The 7,358-nt window shown below is 34.5% G+C and overlaps 1 long non-coding RNA gene across 1 annotated transcript; it reads left to right on the plus strand.

Annotated features, from left to right (window-relative positions):
* Window positions 1–1,972, plus strand: LOC103694566 (uncharacterized). Its single transcript, NR_190770.1, has 3 exons — window positions 1–358; window positions 1,378–1,450; window positions 1,649–1,972. It is a non-coding gene; the product is annotated as an uncharacterized LOC103694566 (long non-coding RNA).
* Window positions 1,973–7,358: the final 5,386 nt, after the last annotated feature.

Genomic DNA, 7,358 nt, shown 5'->3' on the forward strand with positions numbered 1-7,358 from the left:
TCCTGTCCTAGATTGAGTAAAGTTATATCCAGCGATCATCTGATTTCCTGTGTACTAGACTAATTCAGGCAGTTGATTCAAGCGTGATTATAAGGTCATGCTTGTGTAAAAAAATCTTATTTCATGACCTCACCAAGAGTATATAAGGCCTGGCAGAAGCAATTCAACCGGCTATCATAAGGCAGAGAACGAGCTATTAGGTTCTTTTCAAAGACTATTCTGTGTTCTTTGTTACAACCGCTGTTACCAGATTCTAAATTAGTAAACGTAACAGAAAACTGCCATGAACCTTGAATTCATATTTCTTGGTAGCATTGTGCTTGCAACCATTTTTGTCTTCCTGAAGATTTTACTAGAGGTAAGCTGTATATAGGCAATTGTACTAACATTAATATAGGACAGAAGTGGGTGGGCAGATATTTGTAAAACCATGGAAATTCTGAAGGAACTAATGAAAGGAAAGAATTGGTCCTTTGCGCACCATAGATCTGTTACACTTGATCCATTTCTTGTTTGAAATATAGATGTTTTAATCACTGTCTTCACTAATTGTTGAGTATAGAAAATTTTAAATTACTAATTATGTATTGAACTCTGTACAGAACCTCTGATTCAGCCTGCATTGATAAAAATACTTAAAGTACTTGTTTCTCAGCATTATATTGTTTTAAAATTGGGTGAATTCCCTTATTCCCTCTCTTTTGTACAATGGTTTTTGTTTACTTCCTTTTTCATCCTAAATATATGTTCTGTGTTACTGACCTAATGTCAGAAATGAAGTGTGATAAAGTATAAATAATGTAGGGTTGCTAAATAGAAATCATCATGGCTCTATTAAGAAACTTAAATGGTTTTATCTCAAATTTTTTGTGCACAAAATATGTTTTTGATTTTTTTATGTTGTTAGTGTGTTTTCTATAGACAATTTCCTTTTTGTATGCAATTTCAAGTGCCTTCATAAATTGATTGTTACTATTTATGAATATATTTTAGCCCTCTTATACAAATCTCTTCTTAGATTGTAATTTTGTTGTTTATTTCTATCTTTTTTTCACTCACATTCATCTAAAATATATAACGTCAGTATACCAAAAATAACAACATTATGAAACATGGGATGCTTTTAAAATTCATTTTCTCCATTTTTATTTCTTTAGGTATTTTTTGTTTGTTTGTTCATTGTTGGTTTTCTTCCTTTTTTTTTATTTAGCTTTGATTTTATACTTTGTTTTTTGGCTATGTTTTTTATTTTGTTTTGTTTATTTTCCTATTGCAGATTTTCAACATTCTCTCAGTTTGATTTTGGAAATTTGACACTAATTTCAATTTTATTCATATCCAATTTTTGTTTATATGCTTTCTTTTGCTTGTATCAAGTGAAATGCCACTGAAGGATACTTTGCCATAAAGATCACAGACATTGCTGGAGAATACCGCTGAAGTTCTCTAGGTAAGAGATTTCAAACTGGCCTCAATTTTTTTTATTCAGTCTATGCTTCCGCAAGTAATACATGTCTATGTTGCTCTTTCACAAATTGCTATCTATATCTCTTAGGTAATTATGTTCATTATAAAATAGAAGTTATTATGAGCATGATCACAAATGTCTAGGCTCCATATATAAACGAAAATGTCATTTCTTTTACAGATAACACTATATGAATGGACACCAAAGTTACCATCTCATATAGCTGTAAGGACAACACCTTCTATATAAAACAAGAACAATGCTGAGACTCTTCTGGTGAACAATTTCAATCATATTATGGTGACTACATCACATATTCAATAGCCATGTTCTGGGAAATTCTAATTCGTTTGGACATCATAGAATGACTACTGGCTCGAATAAAGAAAAATAAAGTCCTTCTGTGAGAAACCCATTATTCCACTTAAATGCTAAGCAGATACATACTATGGATGTCACAATAGACACAGTGTAACCAGTCAATAAATTCTTGAAATAAGAAAACACATTTTTTGTAAATGATTATTAGCTTTTTTAAAATCATTCTTATTGTTTAATATTTTTTAGTCCAATTATCCTTTCAAATTCTACCATCAGAGAGTTCCTCATCCTGTCTACAAGAGGTTTTCCCATCTAACATCCACCACACCTTTCCTCTCCTATTCCTGAGGCTTTAAGTCTATTGAGGGTAATTTGTGTCTTATCTCATTTTGGCCAGACAAGCAGTACTCTGCTTTGTGTGTATTGATTTTTTCATGTACTTTACCAGCGCTGCCTGGTGAATGGCTAAAGTCTGAAAGATATTGTTGTATTCAAGTTAATTGAGGGCACTCATCTTCAATGAGATAACTCTCCTTTTCTTCTTAAATGGATTTTTCATTAATTCAACCACAGTTTTCCTCATATTGAATTTGTGGGGTATAAATTATCTGCAGTTGTCACAGTCAATCACTTGTTAGGTCTGGGTCAGTCAGTGTGAAGCTAAGGTAGCCTACTTTTGTTATCAAGAGTATAGCATCAGTTAGAGAGTCAGGAGTCGGAGCCTTCTCTCGAGTTCTATCTTCATTGGAGCTTGCTACTGAACAGCATTTGCTTCAGCCTCTTCTACATTACGGTATCTGCAGTTTATTTATTTCCAATGTTTGTTTTTTGTGGGGGGTTGAATTTGGCTTCAGTAAAGGTATCAGGTGATGGACACATGACACATGAGAGGTAACCGGACATGAGACAGAATTTAGATTATAATTAATGGGTTGTTTTAGTGGTGAACTATTCAGAGAAGAGCCTACCTATATGAACAAGTTATTATTAAACTTGTTTTGATTCTGAGTCTTATTTCTGGGAGTATGGGATTGAAAAATAAGACTTGATTTCTACAGATTCTAAAGAAGAATCTAGCTTCATGTCTAAATATCCAGAGTTTAAAGTTTAAAGGTTATCCACTAACATATTTGGTGGAGACTATTCTAAGGCAGAAGAGCTTTTGGCTGCAGCAGACCTGTTTACAGCGTGTGGAAGGCTCACAGTAAAATAAAACCATAGCAATTTAGAAACAAAGGCGTTTTGAAATGTGCAGTGCCAAAAATAATAGAATACAGTGAAGCTAAATTTTCAGTCAAGACAGTAGCTGAAGATAGGCCATAACTGTTACAGAGAAAATCTGGGCGAAGTTCTCAGAAAAGAGAAAACCAGTATAATGTCAATGCCTTCCATCAAACTCCAAATAGTGGAAAGCAACGTGGAAGGTGTATGCCTGAACTGAGAATGAAGTTGTGGGGTTTTCCTGGCTTCCTCCAAGGGTCCTGCTACCCCAGAAAAGTGATACAGCTGTTCTACAAGGAGGCCAGGCTACCTTTCACACTGGCAGCAGAAATTAGCAGAATCACACACATGTTCATATTTTGCAGGTAAGAAATAAGTAGTAGTGGGTAGGTAATGGAAAACTGCACAATAGTAGCAGAAAGCACCAAAGACAAATTGTGTGTTTGCAGAATGTTCCCTGCAAGAGGACATTAAAATCAATGTGTGGAGCTCCGAAATTAAAAACTACTCTGCAAAGAGTACCCAGAGACATTGGAGAAGCCAAGTCCTTAAATGCCCACCAAGCAAGGTTTCCTGCATTGAGCAAATGTGGCCTAAGGAAGAGGCTTTTTATTCTCACAAGAAAAGAGATCCTTGCTGAACTGATAATACATCAGGGTACCCAGAATTGTATATGAAGATTAAAGATGTATTGTACAGCTCGGTCTTGTTTAGATATGTTTTGCAATGACTCTACTCTTCCTCTAAATGTCAAATATATTTATATATTTGGGAGTATGAAACTTTATTTTACAAGTTCACAATCAACATGTTGCTTGCAATATTTTTCCTGGACTTTTTTCTACTTACACTACAAATGTTATCACCTTTCGCAGATTACTGTTCAGAAAACACATATCCAATCCCCCTTCACTTTTATCTATGACAGTGTTCCTTTATCAAACACCCACCCTTTTCCTTCTTCTCACGCTGATATTTCCCTATACAAGGGCATCTACCCTTTTCAGGACCCAGGAATTCACCTAGAGTGAAGATCAACAGGGCCATCTTCTGCTACACATGGAGGTTTAGTCACATGTCTCTCCTGTGTGCTTTTTGGATGGTGATTTAGTTCCAGAGAACACTGGTTAGTTGGTACTTTGTTTTTATCCTTTGGATCCTTTATTCCTTCATGTCCTCCAATGAGCACCATATTTTCAGTCCAAATACTGAGTGTGAATGTTTGCCTTTCTACAATTCACACTGTGACAGTGCCTCTCAGGAAAAAGCTCTGTCAGGCACCTCTCAACATGCACTTCTTGGTATGAACAGTGTTAGATATAAGTGCCTCACCCTCAGGTGGGTCTGATTCTAAATGGCCATTCTTTCTGGATCTACTCCAAACACTGTCTCCATATCTCTTCCTATGAATATTTTTCTTTGCCTCTACTATAAAAGATTGAAACATCCATCATTGTTTAGCCATCATTCTTCTTGAGCTTCAGGTAGTCTGTGATTTTATTTTAGGTTATCCATGTTTTTGGACTAATAGTCCCTTATCAGTGACTTCACACCACAACTGTTTTTTGTTTGTGTGCATGTGTATGATTGATTTACCCTGCTCAGCATATTTTCTAGCTACATCTTCTTCTTTATGAATTTCATGAAATTATTATTTTAAATTAAAGTACTCCATTTTGTAAATGACAATATTTTCTGTTTTGATACCCTGTTGAAGTATATCTTGGTACTTTCCAGGTTCTGGCTATGTGTGTTTGTTATATGTTTCAACATCTTTTTGTCATATGTACAGGACTGGTATTCGTTGGTTTCAAAGTAGTACTCCATCAAATATTCTAGGGAATATTAAGGGAGATTTCAAGAGTGGCTGTATCATCTTGCAATCAAATCTACAATGGAAGAGTGTTCCTCTTTCTCTACATCCTTGCCTGTATCTGTTATATCCTGGGTTTTAGCCACTCTGTCGGGTATAAAGTGGAATATTAGGGTAGTTTTGATTCTCATTTTTATGATGACTAAAGATATTGAACTTTTCTTTAGGTACTTCTCCACCATTTTATATTCTTCATCTGAGAATTTGTTGTTTAAATATGTATCCTAATTTTTAATTACTCGCTTTTACTGGGGTCTAACTTCTTGAGTACTTGTATATATTAGATATTAGCTGTCTTTCACACGTAGGATTGGAGAAGATCTTTTTGCAATCTGTGGGTTGTTGTTTTGTCCTGATGGGAGTTTCCTTTGTCTTACAGAAGCTTTGTAGGTTTATAATGTCCCATTCGTTAAATCTTGATATTAGTGCATAAGACATTGGTGTTCTATTTGGAAAATATCCCAAGTGACCACTTCTTTAAGTTTCTTCCCCAATTTCTCTTCTTTTCAAATGAGTGTATCTGAATTGATATGTAGGACCTTGGTCCACTTGGAGTTAATCTTTGTTGAAGGAGATAAGAATGGGAAGATTTACATTCTTTACATGCTGATCTCCAGTTGAATCAGCATCATTTGTTGAAAATGCTATCTTCTTTCCACTGAATAGTTTTAGTCCTTCATTCTAAGATCAAGTGACCAAAGATGTGTCAGTACATTTCAGGGTCTTCATTTCTATTCCCCTGATTGACCAGCCTGTCTATGTACCATTACCATACAGATTATATCACTGTTGCCCTACAATATAATGTTATTTCATGAAGGCGATTCTCCCCAGATGTTCTTTTGATGTTCATGACAGATTTTGATTTCCTGCTTTCTTCTTTTTCTTTTCTTTTGTCATTCAAAAGGAATTTGAACATTTTCTTTCTAACTCTATGAAAAAAATGAAGTGGTATTTGGATGGCATTCTCATTGAATCTGGAGATTGCTTTTGACAAGTTGTCCGTTTTTCCAATATTTATCCTGCCCATCCAGAAATATGGGATATCTCTCCATCTTCTAAGATCTTCAATTTCTTCGACAGAAACTTGAACTCCTTCTCATACAGATCTTTCACTTATTTATGTACAGTGTCAATGAGGTATTTTTTATCCTTTGTTACTGTAGAAAAAAATGACGTTTCCATAATTTCTTTATCAGACTGTTTAACCTTTGAGAAGAGGAAGGCAAATGATTATGTGTATCTAATCACTTTGCTGATATTGTTTATCAGGTTAGTAGGTTTCTGGTAAAACCTTTTGAGCACTTAAGTATACTTTTATATCATCAGCAAAAACTGATATTTTAACTTTTTCCTTTCTTATTTCTTTCCCTTTGACCTCCTTTAGCTGTCAGATTGCTTTGTCTCCAGTACTATTTGAATAAGTAGGAGGGAATTGGCAGGCTTGTCTAGGTCTATATTTTATTGTGATTTCTATAAGATTCTCAGGATTTAGTTTGTCTACTGGTTTTCTGTATATTGGTTATCCAGTGTTTAGATATAGGCTTTGAATTGCTAATCTTTCCAAGAATTTTAACGTGGAAATGTGTTGAAATTTATCAAATGCTTTCTTAGCATCTAATAAGATGACCATGTGACTTTTCCCTCTTTCAGTTTGTTTATATACTAGATTATGATGGTGGATTTCTATGCATTGAACCATCACTGCCTCACTGGGAAGAAGTCTACTGGATCATGAAGGTTGATCACTTTGACATTTTCATGGATTCTGTTTGATAATATTTTATTGACTGATTTTTATTTGTCATTCATATGGGAAATTAGTATTAAAATCTCTTTCTTTTTTGGGCCTTTTTTGGTTTGTGTATAAACATGATTGTGGGTTCATAGGAGTATTTGAGTAGTCTTCCTTTTGTTTCTATTTTATGAAATAGTTTGAACAGTAATAATTACGTATTCTATGAAGGTCTGACAAGAATATATATATATATATATAAATATATATATATTTATACACACATATATATACACACACACCATCATATATATGTATATATATGTATATTTAATGTATCATTCCTCTACTTGTTTGATTTCATCCCAGAGTTTTTTTTATCATCTGTGGTGTATACTCTTTGTTGTTTTTGCTTTTCATGTTGTATCCAGTGTTTGTTTTTCTGTCTCTTTTTTGTTTTTGTTTTTGATTTTGAATTTTTATTGTTTTTTCTTTTTTTTGTTTTTGTTTTTGTTATGTTTTTTTTTAATTAACTTGAGTATTTCTTATATACATTTCAAGTGTTATTCCCTTTCCCGGTTTCCGGGCAAAATCCCCCTCCCCCTCCCCTTCCTTATGGGTGTTCCCCTCCCAACCCTCCCCCCATTGCCGCCCTCCCCCCATAGTCTAGTTCACTGGGGGTTCAGTCTTAGCAGGACCCAGGGCTTCCCCTTCCACTGGTGCTCTTACTAGGATATTCA

The sequence above is a fragment of the Rattus norvegicus genome, chromosome Y, assembly GCF_021556685.1.
Source record: "Rattus norvegicus strain SHRSP/BbbUtx chromosome Y, alternate assembly SHRSP_T2T, whole genome shotgun sequence".
In the NCBI taxonomy this organism is placed as follows: domain Eukaryota; kingdom Metazoa; phylum Chordata; class Mammalia; order Rodentia; family Muridae; genus Rattus; species Rattus norvegicus.